This window comes from Pteropus medius, unplaced genomic scaffold, assembly GCF_902729225.1.
Source record: "Pteropus medius unplaced genomic scaffold, Ma_sr-lr_union100, whole genome shotgun sequence".
Taxonomy (NCBI): Eukaryota; Metazoa; Chordata; class Mammalia; order Chiroptera; family Pteropodidae; genus Pteropus; species Pteropus medius.
Window position 1 is genome coordinate 9,422,007 of NW_024340692.1, and position 17,093 is coordinate 9,439,099.

Consider the following 17,093-nt stretch of genomic DNA (forward strand, 5'->3'; position numbering starts at 1 on the left):
TACAACTGCTTTGTTTTTCTGGGAGAAAAGATAATTTTCCCAAATGTTTTTATTAACATGAAAAAGTACGTATGTTGAGAACATAGAATTTTAGTGGTTGAGACAGTGTAGCCTTTCAGGAAACAAAGTTTATCTTTGTCAGTGATTGATGTTTTTGAGCCATAAGGCCCCTTGGGGCAGAAGTTAAGAAATGATTGTTTTGTTACTTAGTGACCTTAGGACTGTTTATCTTGTTTGGATTTGGTTATAGTTGTAGTTAATAGAGCTGTATTAAAAATTATATTTGGTTATGCAGTCCCACAAACACAGGTGGGCCTTTTCTGTGAGTTAATTCAATCAGTAGATTTTTATTGAATGCCTGCCTTAAACCAGATACTGGGAATAGTGAACAGGGTACAGTCTCTCCTCGGGGTGCTCATAGTTGAAGGGGTCAATACATGTGACCATAAATGATGCAGTCCAGTGGCATAATGCTGACATTGTGCTGGGTGGCGGAGCTTTGCTCTGGGAGGTAGTCATGGAAGGCTTTCTGCAAGATGAAAAGCAGATGGAGTCCATGAGCCAGATCAGGCCTGTGCCCCTTAATTGTTTGGCCTGCACTATTTTTACAATTTTATTAGTTGCTTTTGGTGCCCTAAATCACATCCCTTTAGTCACCTCTGATTTCAGTCACTGTTGTGATTGCATGAATGCTGACTGCAGCCCACCTCAGGCAACAGTTGTTGCCTGTCTTGTCAGGGGTTTCTCCCCCGTAGAGGAAGCCACTCAGCACTTAAGTGTATGGGATCTATTGCTACATCCCTAGCAACAGTCTTTAACAGACCGAGGACAGGAGCCAGAGCGTTAATGTCCCTGCTTTCCGTCGTTCACAAGGAAGAATTTGGGAACGCTGGGGACCTCATCGACAACCCCTGGGTTGGTTTTTATTCCTTCCATGCCTCCCTTCTCTGTTTCCTGCTTCTTGGAATTGTTTCTCAAACAAACTATCTGCAAGTCTTTGCCTCAAGCTCTAATTTTATGGGAATCAAAAAACAATTGCCACAATTCAGAAAATGGAGGAATGCGAATAAAAATTCAGACTTTCCACTCCCCTTGAAACACGAAAGACCTGGTAACCCTGAGAGCAAGTACCCTATGGCAGCAGTCAGCTGGAACTGAGAAGGTTGCTGATTAAAATGTAATCTGAGCTCTTCAGCCCATCTTAATCCCCATTTAGCCTGAGTCCCTCTTTAAAATACCTGCCCAAATTTTGGAAGCAGGGAAGCTTGAGACCCAGGATAACACTTAAATTGAGTCTTTCAGAGATAAGCAGGACTGGGCTAGGCAAAGAGGAGGCTGGCCTTGCATGGCAAAGATAATATCATATCAAAGCCAAGGAGATGGGTTTATTATTGATATCTTGGCAGGATTGTGTGTGTGTGTGTGTGTGTGTGTGTGTGTGTGCGCGCGCGCACACACAATATTATACCTTTTTGTTTGTTTGTTTCAAAGTCCAGAATACTGTGACAAAAGATGTAGTCATTCGATAGAGTTATGCAATTCTGGCTTTCCATCAATTATAAAAAAAACATGACTATCAACACTGATTAATAGTATTGTTATACAAACAGCCCTATAGTAATGAACACCCATTGTGTGGTAGTGAGGCATATGTTTGTCATACCCATTAGGAGAGCACTTGGGGCCCAGAAGACTGATGAATTGGCCCACATTGTCTTACCACACAGCTGTCATAGCAGCTCTGATAGCAGGTGATAGTTCTGCAAGAGCATGTCAAATTGGTGCTTATCTGTTATGACATCTGTTGATGGAAGCTCCCTTTTAGATTTGATCCAGACAATGACCTTGATATTCCTGGTGAAGAATAAAGGCTCACAATTATTGTTTTAAGAAGGAGAGCCTTGTAGCTTGTGCCTCTCACCCGTCATATCAAATTATCAGGCTGAAACTGATAATACAATGAACAGTGGCTCTTGACAGCAGTGTTATATCTACTGAATTTGTGCACACATTAAACCTTCCCGCAGCCATCTTATAAAATTCCATTGAGATAATGTGTAGTCACCATACAAAATTTCAGGTATGTGCATAGAGACTCTGGCTGAGGAGGGGGACATCTGTTTCAGGAGGAGATCCTCGAGAACTATATCTTTAAATCTAAAAAGTGGGAAAATAGTGGTTGAGCTGAGAGTTTATACAAATTTCAGGAAGATGTAAATGGATAGAAGACTGAGCTTTGAGAGAGATGTCAGAATTGGATTACTGACTCCATTTTTAGTGCTGTAAGACTTTAGGGACGTTTTCCCACCTCTAAGATGGAGATGCTAATACTTAGACTGGCTACCTTACACTGCTACGTCAGGAAATTATAAGCAACTTGGAAACATTTTTTTGTGTGGCAGAGAGGCACACAAAAGAACTGTGTAAATATAAAATGGTATTGTTTCAATAATTTGAATATACAAACACTGAAAAGTTAACATGTAAAGCTTAAGCAACTAGTGTTTTAAATCTTTAATTTTGTAGAGATGGAGTGTAGGAAGCTGGAATGGGCGTTAACCAGAGTCAAGAGATCTGGTTTAAAGTCCAAACAATGTAAGAACCAGTTTGATGACCTTGGATATGTCAGTTTTGGTCTCATTAGCTTCATTGGAATGCAGTCTCTGACTTTTTTTCATTCTTTTGTTCCATAGCTAGTAGCTTCTTTTGCTAACCTGGCCACTTGATCACTTCTGTTCCATCTCTCATTGTTACTCATCTCTTTGTGATTATCAGCTGCAAATATTCTGTTGATAATGCCTAAGTTAATATACTCACTTACACATGAAGCATTTGGGAAGCTCTTTGAAAGTGAGTGTTTTAAGGCTCCACATCCATAGAATCTGATTCAGTGAGTCCAGTCTGGGTCCTGGGAATCTAAGTTTTTATAAGCATCCAATTTGATTCTGTTGCAGGTGGTCCTTTGAAAAACATTGGTTTAGAACATACATACATTTCATATTTTATAAAAAGTTGTAATTTACAAAGTCAAAAATATATTGTTTGGATTGTGTGTTACCTTGAATTGAGTCTACTGGTTTACTCGCACCGCTGGGTTGGCTTTACATAAATACAGTGGGCCAGAAGTTTAGCACGTTATTGAATGTCTCTGGGGTTTACTGTAGTATGCTAAGGGTTTGTATACTTAGTTTTATTCTTTATGTTTTTCTATATGAAAGCAAACAACAACAACAACAAAATAATATATGCTTTAAAAATTTTACTGGTATGTAAATTGTATGTGTATTTGGTATTTTGTTATAGTCATTTTAGAGTGAATAAATGTGGAATTGGCTTAATGCTTTCCCAGAAGGGTTTACCATGAAAAAAGACAGTCCTGTATTGTTTGCAAGGAGTAAGTTATAGTGAAGGGAGGTAGCAGAAGTAGGACTATGGTTGTTCTTAGTTAGCTCTCACACCATTTCTCTTTAATTATAGAAACCCCTTTTCTAGCCATATGGTGGCATCCTTTTTACTTGACCTTTTTGCACTTCCACATTGCGAATTAGTTAAAAATGTGGGTGGAATGTTGGTGAGAAAGAAAGAGGGAAAAATCAGATGATATGGTCGGGTTTAAAGTAGTATCCAAGACAAAGAACAGAGGGAAAGCAACTAGAAACTTACCACCGTGTGCGGAATGCATATGATTTTCATTTTGTAGAGCAAATGAGTCACCAAGCACTACTTGAACTTTAGGTTTCTGATTTATGTAGAAATTTATATACAAGAGTGAACTAGAGTATTTAGTAGTATACAGATTTCATTTAGATCCATACCGCCGCATATCTCCCCACACCAGTGCTGCCCACTTCCATTGTATATTTTATTAAGAGTGGTACCTACATAAGGTAGAATAGAAAGACTGTGGATATAAGACAAAATTCAACCAAGCAGCAGACCACACTTGTTGGAATTATTTGTAAGATCAAGTTCTGAAGAACTATGGAAGGCTTTTTATGTTTTATTTCATAAACTTATTTAAAAAGAGGGTAATAAAGATATGAGATGAACTCTGACCAAATCCATATTAAAAAAGTAAAATCCTATTTAAAAAAATTGTTCTAAATTTATTAACCATTCACAAATAGAATTACCCATTCAGAAATAGTGAAACTTTCTAAATAATAGTTCACTTCTCTCCTAATGCATAGCTGCTTTGTTTATTTGATTATAGTGATTATAGTGTTCATTAGTACTGACTGGGTAGGTGCAGTTGTTCATATCTTCAAATAAACTGTAGTCTGTGAACACTCACAGCTTCTGTTTTCATCTTTAAAACCTTACTTCCCATTTATTTCAGTGTCAGCAGCTATTCCCTTAACACAAATATTTTTGTCACTATAATTGTGATAGAACAAAGGCAAGTCGTGGGTGCTCCTGCATGCTAGTTGTCCTACTTACTTCTGTGACAGAATTAGGTTTTTATTTCCATAGACTAGGTTATATCAGTGCAAATGTATTTCAGGCACTGTTGTAGTAAATCTCAGTATAGCAGCTAAATGGAGGTAGCATGTTTTAATACTTAACCGTGTGTTTAATAGTAATCTAAATATGTCTTCTATTAAAACCCTTTAAATCAGTTGGATTACATAAAATAATATGAATAGAATCTCAGTGTGTTAGTTACAGGTGAGTGAGCCAAAATGTGAACTGAAAATATTGGATTATCTTAAACATATACGATTAATTTCAGAAAGACTTTGTCGGTACTCGCTTGATGTTTACAGGTCATCTCAAGGTATGTACTCTTTACACTGTAAGACTCGTAGAAGTTAATATAAAAAGGGATAAGGTGATTTTGTTTGTGTGTGGCAGGTACTTTTTAAATCTCTAGAACTGCTCTGATGAGAGGTAGGTCTGAATCTGTTCATTACACTTGAATATAGTTTGAGTTTAAAAAATCACATTTGTAGTTCGAATTTTAAAACCAACTTACTGGTGGTGTTGTCAGCGTTTTCTAAGTCTTTGAAACTGAATGTGTGATATTTATGTGCATATTAAAATGGTCCAATTATCTCCTAAGATAGCAAAAAAAGGTGTGTGCAGTAGTAGCGTTGACATCCAAAAGATTTCCCTTCTCTATCTCTGTCTATTCATATTTTTTTGTATTACAATTGTTTTCTATTACAAATGAAATTTATAGTCACTTACTAATATTGATAAGTTACTTGCTACCTTCAAGGATATGGAGTTTTTAAAGAGACCACGCACCTGAACGTTCAAGTGGAGAAAATAGGAATTTTAATCCTAGCTTTATCTTGCTTTGTGAACTTGAGCTGGTCAACCTTTCTGAGCTTTTTAAGTTCTCTACCATGATTTGGATCATGGACCAATCTTATAGAATTGTTGAACTCGAATGAGGCTAGGCCCAAAGCAAAGTGACTGTGGATGGTTTTTATTTCACTCTTGTTCTTGTAGGTAGTGTCTGTGGACTGCAGCTTCTGGACCTTTGACTTTGATCTGGTGAGCGCAGGTCTCATCAGATGAACAGAAGTCTAGTGGGAGTTTCTACCACCAGCGTAATACAGCCCTTTCCGAGCTTTCCCTTCTTCTTCTCTGTTACACCAGAACCAAAAAACACATCTCTAATTGGGTAGAGTCATCAGGATAATCTTTCATATTTAGAAAGCTCATTATGTTATTTGATCTGGGAGGTGTTAAAACACCTCTTATTGGCCAACACAAGCTATTTTTATGGGTTTCTCTGTCTTGTCTACTAGACTTTGAGCTTCTTATGTCCAAGGATCATTTCTCGATCATTTGTATTTCTCCAGTGCACTGCAAGGTCGCCACTGCACAAGGTCTATGAGATTTTAAAGAATAGGAAAAATAGTAGAGTATCTTGATTTAAAGAAGGTTCATGTCACATGTTCCTCTCCAACCAGAATAGTTGGTTTTAAAGTAGCTTGAGTTTTCTACTGTTAAGAGAAAAAATGGATTTCACACAAAGAGTGGGGTGGGGTAGGAACCAATCGATATTAAAAGAACAAACATTTGGTATGTTTTAGAATATTTTTTAGCAATAAATGGATTATTGACATGGCTTTTTGGCAGTAGGCTTTTTTTTCCCTTTTCCTGCCAAAAAAAGTTGTAATTATGAATAGGTCTATCAAAAATGATTTCATAATCGTATAACATAAGTCTGGATATAACGAACTGAAAGGCTAAAAAAGTAAATGTTATAAGATGTAGCTGCTAACAGCATCTGAAAAGAATAGATTATTGAAGAGTGTCAAAAATCTTCCAGTTGAGTTGGGTTTTCTCAATGGCAAAACTAAGTCCATTTGATTTTAAAAATCATTATAAACTGTTTATATCTTCAGATAGGGTAATTAAATTATAAAGTAAGCCTAATAGCTATGGTGTATGTTATTTATTCATGTTACCTAAGATGTGCATTTGTTCAGGAAAAAAAAAGGGATTTTTTTTCACATTTTGCAGATGTGTATACCTGTTCATAAGTAAAAAGTAATGGTTAACATTGGCTGAATGTCTACTGTATATTGATGCTTTATGTGTACTCTCTTGTTTAATCCTCTTAACTCTCCTAGGGGGTCAGTGTAATTATTATTTCCATTTTAAGGATGAGGAAACTGAGGCTAAGAGAAGTTCAGTAATTTCTTAACTTCTCTCCCAATACTCTTAACTTCCGAATGTCAGCACTGGGTTGCCTGGGCCTTTTCTATTTTGTTTGTTTGTTTGTTTAAGCGAGACTACCCTTGGTTGACCTCACAGATTACAAGGACCTTGTCATCTTACAATCCCTTATTTTTTATTTTTTACGTCTACAGCACCTGGTCTTCCTAGGTGGTCTCCCATCCAAGTACTAACCAGGCCCGACCCTGCTTAGCTTCCTAGATCAGGCGGGATCGAGCTTGTTCAGGATGGCATGGCCGTAGTAGCCAGGGCCTTTCCTGAATGAATAAAAATGAATGCCCTCAGGACCTGCAAATTCACCTAGAAGGAAGGAACCAGAATTTATGACTGGAAATAATCACTAATTTGAGGAAAATCCTGCTGGCAAGGTGTAACCCGTTTTGGGGCAAATCCCGATTGTGAACACCTTGTGTCTGAGTGCAGGTTTTCATACTCTTTTCTATACTCAAACTTGGAACTACAAGCCATCCAGCAATTAACCTCAGTGGGCTTGTCTATAACAGGATGTGTCGTATACCTTCTTTCTATAGTAAGGCACTGTAAATCTGTGAGTATGGGTGGCTGGAAAGTCCAGGGCTCTGAAAATCGCTTATAATAAGACAGCACTCTAACCATTAATGCAGGCTGGTTCCAGTTATGGGCTGGACTAAAAGTTTCAGATCGTAACAAATAATTTATTTTACGATTTTTATAAGCCTTTCTCTTATCTCATTTGAGAAGTCAACTAGGAGGGTCAATTATCTCACCTCAGATTTCTCTCCCTTCCTTTTTTCTCCCCTTCCTTTTTTCTTGATGTTTTTCAGTGTCTTAGTGTGCAAAGGACTGTGGTGAATACTATTAAAGGTTGAAAGTGAGACTCAGGAGGAGTCAAGTAACATGACACAGTAGCAGAGACAACACTAGGAGCCAGGTATAATAGGTGACCCTCACCTCATATCATCAAAATGAAAGAAATATATTCACAATATATTTCAAATGTTTCCTAAACATGAATGAAATAATTATCCAAGCACCATTGTTAATTTTTCCAAGAGAATGCCAAAATGGTCAGTATGAGACAAAGGAAAGTTTATTAAATATATCAAGATTTAAGAAGTAGTAATTATATTATATACTCAAAAGTAGCTAAGAGAGTAGATCTTAAATATTATCACCACAAACATAAAAAAGGTAATTATGTGAGGTGATAGAAGTGTTAATTAACCTTATTGTGATAATCGTTTTGCAATATAGATGTCTGTTAATTCATCATACCTTAAACTTGTATACCTTAAACTTATACAATGTTACATGTCAATTATATATTAATAAAGTTGGAAAATAACAAAATTAAAACAAAAAGAATTTTTAAAATAAAAATATACATATTTTTAAAAATGAGCTAAGAAATAATTAAAATATTAATTATATTGTCATTAAATAATTAGTCATTAAAACTTTTGATGTTGAGCATTTATTAGAAATTCATGCACGCATACAAACATTTATACATATATAGAGAATGGAGAAAGAGAATGATATAATATTTCTCTGATTATATGTCCTTGTCCTTATGCTTGTATACTTTGTTCTTATAAACTCATAGATATGAATTTTTTTTTTTTTTTTACTAACCTCGATAAAACATTATGGTGCAGTACTATATATTAAATTTCAAATCGAATCCTATTTTTTTTTGTCTGAAAAAAAGTGGAGGTTCTTTGAAAAAAAAACAAAACAGAGTCTTGGGAAATATACCAGATGGACTGGAGTCACATTCTAGCTCGAAAAACAAAACAAACCTGTGTGTGTGTGTGTGTGTGTGTGTGTGTTTGTATTGGGAGAACAAACATTAAAAGTGTAATTAAGGAAGAAGAATTTCTCTCTGGAGAACTGGTAGTGCATCTAAACATAAAAAGATAAAGGTTAAATGTTAATTGAAGCTGGCTGCATCTGCTACCATCTTTATTGAGGAGGGCAGAGGTTGGGAAGGCAGCTGGAGTTTTCAGTTGGTTGCTAAGTCTTTGGGCTTATCAACTGTTGAATTTCATTTTGGGGGAAGAGATATAAGCAAGTTTCATCTTTGCTAGTATTAGAGATTGTTTGCAAGGGAACGTTTCCTCCTTCTCCCCTACCGCCTCTCTTTCTTTTTCATTGGGGTGACCTGTTTAGTGCTTATATCTTTCAAACTGGACAATTCTTGGTTCCCTCCAGCTGGGAAATGTTAAAGCACTTGAGGGACCACCCTGAGACATTTTGTTTAATGAATCCTGAGATGGCTCCAGGGATTCTTTCTCATACCAACCACAACAAAACTGAAATGCTTTCAAGCGTCACCTACAGTAGGGTTTCTTGAGGAAAGCCTTTAAGGAAGATGAGCCTATATAGTGATTGCTATGAGATTATTGGTGATAATAATATGTGCAAATAGATGAATGTATTTATTTAAAAACAGAGCAACTCAAATGGTAAGTTTCTGACAGATATCCATGTGTTCTGACATGTAGATAACAAAAGTATTTTATTACAATACCATAGGACTATAATTGGTATTAAATAAAGCAATGCATGTTAAATAGTATTGTATCTAGTGTGTGTGTATGTATGTATGTATACACAGATGTATGTATGTGTGTATGTATGTATGTTTGTGTGTATTCAGTGCATTATCACTGCATGGGATCTTTTTATTATGCCTCATAATAACCCTGTAATGAAAAGAGAGTGTAACTTATTCACTCAGCTTTATACATGAAAGAGGCTATGAGTTATGTGACTTCTCAAAGGCATTTACACTGCAGAAAGGAGACTAGAATCTAGATGCTCTGACTTGTAGCTTGTTGCACCTAATGTGTAAATTTATATCAAAGAGAGCTCTGTGACTAAAATAACTGTATTTATATATGATTACTGAGGCATAGGTAGGAGCCAGTATTGTAAATACTGCAGATTAAATATATTTAACTACCTGTAAACTTCAAATGGGCACAGATTGTTGTATTAACTACTGAATTGCAGCCCCCACAGTGATGCATAACATAGAGTAGATGCTTAATAAACATTTGTTAAATGAATGGATGGAGAAAAAAATGTCACAGCTTTTAGATGACTTGCTATGCTAGCTTTAGAATGCAACAGGAAGCTACTCTTTATTAGATGATTCATAATGATTTGGGTAGATTTAAACATCTTCCATTTATAATCTGTTTCCTGTTAGTAAATATCAGAACTTCTCTGCTGATTTATTATGCTTAGGCCAGCAAATCCAGAATTGTTTGGTTTTGCATTCTCTAAATAATCCCTCTTTGAAAGCAGTATTATCTGCATTCTTGGCACAGAAAATGATAGGATGGCACTTTGATATGATTTAAACTTTAGAAAGTTTTTGAAGTGATTATTATCTTGATATTTCTTGCAGAATTTATAGAGAACTGAGCTTAATGATCCCAGGATTTACCTAAATCATCAGGTTGTTCAATTATTTTATTTAAAGTTTTAATGTATTAAGACTTGACTGGAAAAAGAAGTACCAAAAAATAAAAAGGAAAATTTGATGCATAGATAAATAGATCAATTTTATAATTATCAATGAAGCCAAAATATAAAGTATAAAGTATAAAGTATGGGATTTCATGTAAGTCCAACATGAGATATTTTATACAACTTTGGTTTGAGACCTCTGAGCCCAGGTGACATCTTTCTTGAAAGATCCTGTTAAATTTTTTTTCTGAGAGGCTATGCTGTTTCAGGCAACAAAGAGAGTAAATGCAGATATGGAAAGTCATATTCTCCACTCCCAAGGACCTCGTAGTATAACAGAGAGCAGAAAACAAATATACAGATATCATTAATACACAGCACAGTGAGATAAGTGACTCAGCTTTTAATTCGTGTGAAATCAGTGAGAGGAAAATCATGTAGTGTAGCTGGTGGACAAGATAGAGAGCTTCACGAATATGGTAGTGTATGAGATAGTCCCACAGAGTCTGCAGGATAGTGAGGCATTTGACAAGCAAGTGGAAACCCATGTACTGGGAGGTGCCCTTCACAATGAGTGCTGGTACAGAAAGGACTCTTTGAAACTGCATGACCGATAACTTTGGTATCACTTTTTTGCATATTATCAAGATTCCTTTTAGGCTATTTCACTACTTTGAGACTTGTGTTGGCACAGAATAAACTTAACTCAAAACTAAGCAATCTATTTGTTAGCTTTGTTAAATAAATTGATGATGAAAGAATTTGGAAATCATGCCTACATGAGGTTTTATATGCTTGCATATTACAGCTATAGTTAGGACAGTTAGGATTTACCTTCATTTACAACTTGAATTTATTTTATAACCATTAAATTTTGTGTGCTTTAAATCCCTTGAATATGAACTAATATTAAGAAATAATGCTATGCGAATTTCAGTTTATTTCAAATGGTTGGGAAATGGATTGTTGCAGTTAATCTAACATTATGATAGGTAGGAGAGTACAGAAATACTTTCCATAGGTTATTGAATTCTCTAAATTAGAATAAAAGAAAATATTTAACATTTAAAATATTCTGAACATAATATGAATTGAATTTCTTATTTAATTATTTAGAAAGCTCTTTTGGGTTCTAGAAGTGTTCTGATTTACCAACAGACGTATCTGTTATTTCTTATTTTCTAGGAAACAAATTATAGCCATTTGGCTTTTCTGGTAATTTCAATTCTGGATTATTGAAACTTGGATTTCTCAACCATAAGATCAGAACTTCTGTTTTTAGGCTCTTACATAATCTATTATGTGAATTGTACTCTTTTTTAAAACCTTGAATTATCAAGCACATGGATGTTTGATGTGACAAATTGCGGCTTTAAATTAAGTTAATGTAGCCAAAATCAGGAAGTTTTTGATAAATTAAATGTTGGGGAGATCAGTTAAATCCATATTTCTACTTCATAGTCGCAAGTACTCTGATGACTAATAAATATTCCAGGCAGTGCAATATTCACTTACTCTAAGGTATTACTAAGTGAGGATCATGGTAATTTAGTGAGACCATTCTTATATTTGACTGTCAGCCTGCTGAGAACATTTTGCGTTAATATTAAAGGTCAAATGTTCTACTGGCCTTCACTAGTTCCTATTATAGAATACTGTTCATTCTTCTATACTTAAATATCCCTCCCCAAAAGTTTAAAATATTACATTCCAATATTATTAAAATTTATTTGTATCTTGGCAATTAAGAATTAAGGCAATCCGCCCCTGCTTATCTCCCCTTCGATATGTTCATAAACCATCCATTGACCTATAACATTTTCTGCTATGGCTACCAACAGTGTGCATATATCATTTTAAAAGGCCTAACATGATTTGTTTTCATCAGAAACCTGAGGGTGACCTGGTTGTTACTATATTTCATCGTTTGGCACTTAATTTCTTCAGGTATATTTCCTTATCAAAGGTAAAAGCTCTTTGCTAACTCATGTAACTATAGAAGATAAAAATGTGCCTTTTTTTTTTAAATGCAATTTGGTGAATGCTTTCTGTACATTTTATTTGAGTTTAGTTTTCAAAATAATAGTGCATTAAGAAAATATATCCCCATCCTTTAGATTCCCACATAGTGAATAGTGTCAGAGACTGCTGTAGGTAATTTGACTCTAGGATTTCATGCATTTCAAAAAACAGATTTTATAACAATTTTCTAACCCTGGAATGTTTGGACTGTTCTAAGAGGACCTTATAATTTATTCTTCTTTGGGCTCTGATTAAAATATTACTGCAGTTGAGATAAACAGTGTATTGATTAATATTATTCAGTTTCTTCAACCTAAACCTTTTCGTCGATCAGTCCAGTGACCCATATATTGGTTGTTTGGTGTGTGAAATTAATTCACTATCATACTTTATTTGTTGCAATTCCCAAGGAGACTATTTTTTTCATGTAAAATAAATAAACAGAGTTCTGGGTAATAGTAATGTTTTCCCATTTTGACTGTGCCCAAAGAATTCTAGTAAAATATTTAAAGGACTTCTAAAAATGTAAAAAGTTTCCATCCTTCAGGCTAAGTGATGTTATGAATTTAAGAGACTTTTAAGTACATGCTGAGAAGATAAGCAACTTTGGTTTATGGTTAAGTCAAAAGTAATTCATCTGCAATACAAAAAGCTGACTTATGTTCCTTTGAATATTATCAGTCATTGGCCATTTTTTTCAGAGGCATTTGGTCTACTTGATTATTATTTTTTGCATAATCATAACTTTATATGGCATTTCCCCTCAAAATCATGAGCCATTACATTGTTGCTGCCTATTATCTAAAATAATTTATTTCTTCATTTGCTTTTTCTGGTAAGTCTCAGTGAGACAGGTCAGTGAACTTAAAACCAAAAGACAGCTCTACAATTTATTTATCATTTTAAGAGGAAATTATGTTACTCCCTTGAAATTTGAGTCCTGTCAAATAATCTATAGACTGTAAATGTCATTAGATAGTCTCTCATAATTATTTGGAATTCGTTCAGAGTAGTTTGATACAGATAATAGGTGATTTTCTACATATCTTTTTATCAAGCAGAATGTAACCTAGTGGACAGCAGTATTATGTACAATGGGCTTCAGTATTATTTTATTTCAGAACTCTGTGGTTCCTCAATTTCATCTTTTGCTCTCATAAATTAAAAATATTGCACTTCCATCTGCTATGCAGTATAGATGATTCACATTTAGTTTTGCAGAGATATTTTACAAATGGAGTTTTGAAGCAGATGTTTTTGCATTTGTATCCGCCTTCCTTTTCCTGATGCCTTTCCACATATATGAGGGGGAAAAAATACGTCGCTGTTATCCTTGGTAAATTTTGCATATCTCTTTGGTTTGGGCTGCTGCACTGTAATGCCTGATAATGTGACAACCGCAGTCAAGCAAGTTGTTTCCTTTGTTTCCTAATATTCAGTATTTATATCACAGCTGTGCTGCTGGGCTTTGAAGGACTTCTTTAGCTCTTGGTAATTCCCCCTAGAATCCTAGAGTGAAACGCTGAATCCAACCAAACCTCTCTCTCTCTCTGTCTTCTGTTTCAAGACTGAGTTTAGACAAGTTATAGGTTTCCAAAGGAACTCAAAAATACAAACACACAATCGTGATGTATTTTTAGCACAGTGCTTTTGATATAATATTTTTTTCTGCTCTAGAATCCAAATAAAACACCTATATTATTTTAAATTGCATATGCAGATGTTATCAATCTTATGTTTTTCTAGAACATCATGCTTAACAGAATACTTAGCAACCTCTGCAACCAAAATTGTGTGTATGTAGATGTGGCATGGTGGAATAGAAAGAAAACTTAGACGTAATAATAGTTATCCATTGACATATAACAAATTACTCCAAACTTAGCAGCTAAAAACGGCACGTATTTATTAGCTCACTTAGCTGGATGGTTCTGTCTCAGAATCTCTCATGATACTGCCATCAGATTGTTAGCTGGGGCTGTAGTCATATAAAAGCTTGACTGGGACTAAAGGGTCTGATTCCAAGATAGCTCACTCATGTATGTGTTGACAAGAGTCCTTAGTTCCTTGGTGGCTTGAGGAATCCTCAATTTCTTGTCATTTGGGCGTTCCGCAGGTGAGTGGCTTATGTCACTGGCTTCCTCCAAAGTGAACAGTGAGAGCCAGAGAGAGACAGACTGCAGACAGACAGACATCATGATAGAAGCTTCTGTGTCTTTTCTCGTGTAATGGTGGAAGTGACATATAGCATCTTTGTACTGCATGCTATTGGTGGAACCCTGTGATAATAAGGAGAGCAGTACACAAAGTACGCGAATACCAGGTAACAGGGATAATTGAGGGCCAACTTAGGACTCCCTATCACAGAAATAAATAATCTGTCACCAGCTTCTTGAGCTTCAGTTTCCCCATCACGTCTCCTACTGATCCTTTCAAATGTAAAGATATTATGAGATGATGGATGCAAAAGCACTTTGTAGATATGAAATAGCTTCTACATATGAGGGTTAATTGAGGAAATGTATTTTTTTCTAGGGGTAATAACAGGAAAGAAAAAAAATAAGAGCATGAGAGAGTCAGGAATGGAGAGATAAGGAGAGAAGGAAGAAAAAAGAACGGGGAATGAGAAAGGAAACTGTCTCCTCTATTAGCAGGGACCAGAGGTCTTTATTCTGTTTTTGCTCCTCCTTTTTATCAATTGTTAACTTTAACTGCACACAATAATGGGTGCTTATGTCCTCAAAAGACATAACCCCTTCTCTTTTAGGATTGAAACACAGAAAAGCAATTATGAGTTCCTCTTCTCAGCCGGGGCAGATTTGATTACAATCAAATGAATTTAAATCAGTAGTCAAAAAGATTTGATTTAAAACTCCAGTGTCAGTACTCTCCCTGCCTTCTTCAAGACCAGAATTGAGTGCCAACCTCCATTATAAGTATTTCTGCCATACATTAGGAAAGGGCAGCTAAGATAGCCATTAGTATTTCTGTAAGCCACTGACCTTGGCTCAGTGTAAACTAGCATCTAGAAAGTGACTGCATTTATTATCATTTTTAATCTGTGTGTTCTGGAATTCATTTTTCCCTATGGATGGCATTCAACTTCATTTTGGCATCCAATTTGTAGGGACGTCATCTTACTTTTAGAATCAAGGTAGCAATCCCTGTTCCCTCAATATGATAGGTGACTGGAGAGCATTTACCAAGTGAAGTCATAAAGACTTCAAATTCATGTGTCCAAAGCCCAATGTATTATCCTCTCAATCCATCTCCTAGGCATACATGCTATATATATTTAAAGAGGTCATTTTGACATTGCCTGAAAATGGACTAAAAGCAATGGACTTTGTTTTTTCTCCTCAAGAAGTGATTACAACAGATGATTTCACACATTCACTGACCTTGACCATTTCTTTTGTCATTACTTCCTCAGTCCCTGACCTTTACTCTATCTCATAAGGGAGATAAGCATTAGAGAAGGGATAAGGATCTGGCCATCCATTGCCAGGCATTCTCTGGCCTTAAAACACAGTTTTGCATTTTGATTTGACCTTTAAGTCAAATTACCTGGATCAAAAGAGCCATGTTAACCTGTCCAGTTTCCATCTATTAAAAACAGCTTTTCCTCCTCAATAGCCTACCTAGCCAGTTTATGTCTTCAGTCATCTCATATTTCTTATTGCCCCTCAATTCCTTTAAATTTGCCCCTCTTCATTCATTTTCCTTCACTAGTTTACCATTTTAATAGCTACATAATTGGCCTCCCTACGCTTCTATTTTCTTCTTTCTTTAATTCACTCTCCCCAAAGCTGCCAGTTGCCTTCAAAAAACCAGGATGTGCTCTTCTCCAGCTTAAAATTTGATGATAGCTTTTTATTGTCTATAGCAGCATTGCCCACTAGAACTTTCTGTGATGACAGAAATGTTCTATGGTTGTGCTGCCCAATATAGTGGCCGTTAATCACATGCAGCTATTGAGTACTTGCAATGTGTCTAGTGACACTGAGGAACTCAGTTTTAATTTTAAAATGAAATGTAAATAGCTACATGTTGCCAGTGGCTGCCACACTGGACCGTGTAGGTCTACAGGATAAAGTGTAACTTTAACTTTCTCTTTCTTTTTTTTTTTTTTATCACTACTCTTTTCCCTTTCCCCACACACTAATCATATATCGTATACAAATTATATGTTCTCATGTAATACCTTGCAACTTTTTTACCTTACTCCACACTAAGAAATGTGTCTTCTGTTGTTACTAAAACATGCTTCCGTAGTCATATATACCCAACAAATATTTATCGAGGCACCTACTATATCTGAAGCATTGTAAATCCATCTATGAAGAAAACACAAGATTTCCTAACCTTCTGGGGCCAGCATTCTATTGGTGAGAAAGACAATGCACAGTAAGTAATAAATGTAATGAAAGTAAATCATATAATATATTGGAAGGTGATGGAAAAAGAAAAAATAGCAGAACAGGGTAGAAGGAATCAAGACTGCTGGAGAGTGTGTAATATTCAAGAAGGTGATCAGGGTAGGCCTCATGGAGCAGAAGGAAAGGCTTGAAGGATATGAATTGGCTGGTGGATGCCTGCAGGGCACATCCTCTTTCATGCGGAGTGGGGAGCTAGAGCAGAGGCCCTAGTCAGGAATGCATTGGCCTGTGCAGGGAAGGACAGAAGAGTGGCTAGATAGTGGGGAGAGGGGAAGAGAGGAGAGGGTTTACGCAGGTGGGAGTGGATCTGAGAGGTAGCAGTAGAAACAGTGTACATTTTATAATGGTTGACACACATATACCTACTGTTGTGGGCACTCTAGAAATTGATTTGTGTTTAATCCACAATCCTCTCCCTGCCCCTAGCAGTAACCACTATCCCTGATTTTACAGTAATTTCATTGCCTTTTTTCATAG

General features: G+C 35.8%; 1 protein-coding gene and 1 pseudogene across 19 annotated transcripts in view; one reads left to right on the plus strand and one right to left on the minus strand.

Annotated features, from left to right (window-relative positions):
* The window catches only part of PTPRD (protein tyrosine phosphatase receptor type D), a 467,045-nt gene that overhangs the window by 37,676 nt on the left and 412,276 nt on the right, over positions 1-17,093 (plus strand). The gene's annotated exons all lie outside the window — the stretch shown is intronic.
* On the minus strand, positions 6,822-6,940 carry LOC120591546 (uncharacterized; annotated as a pseudogene).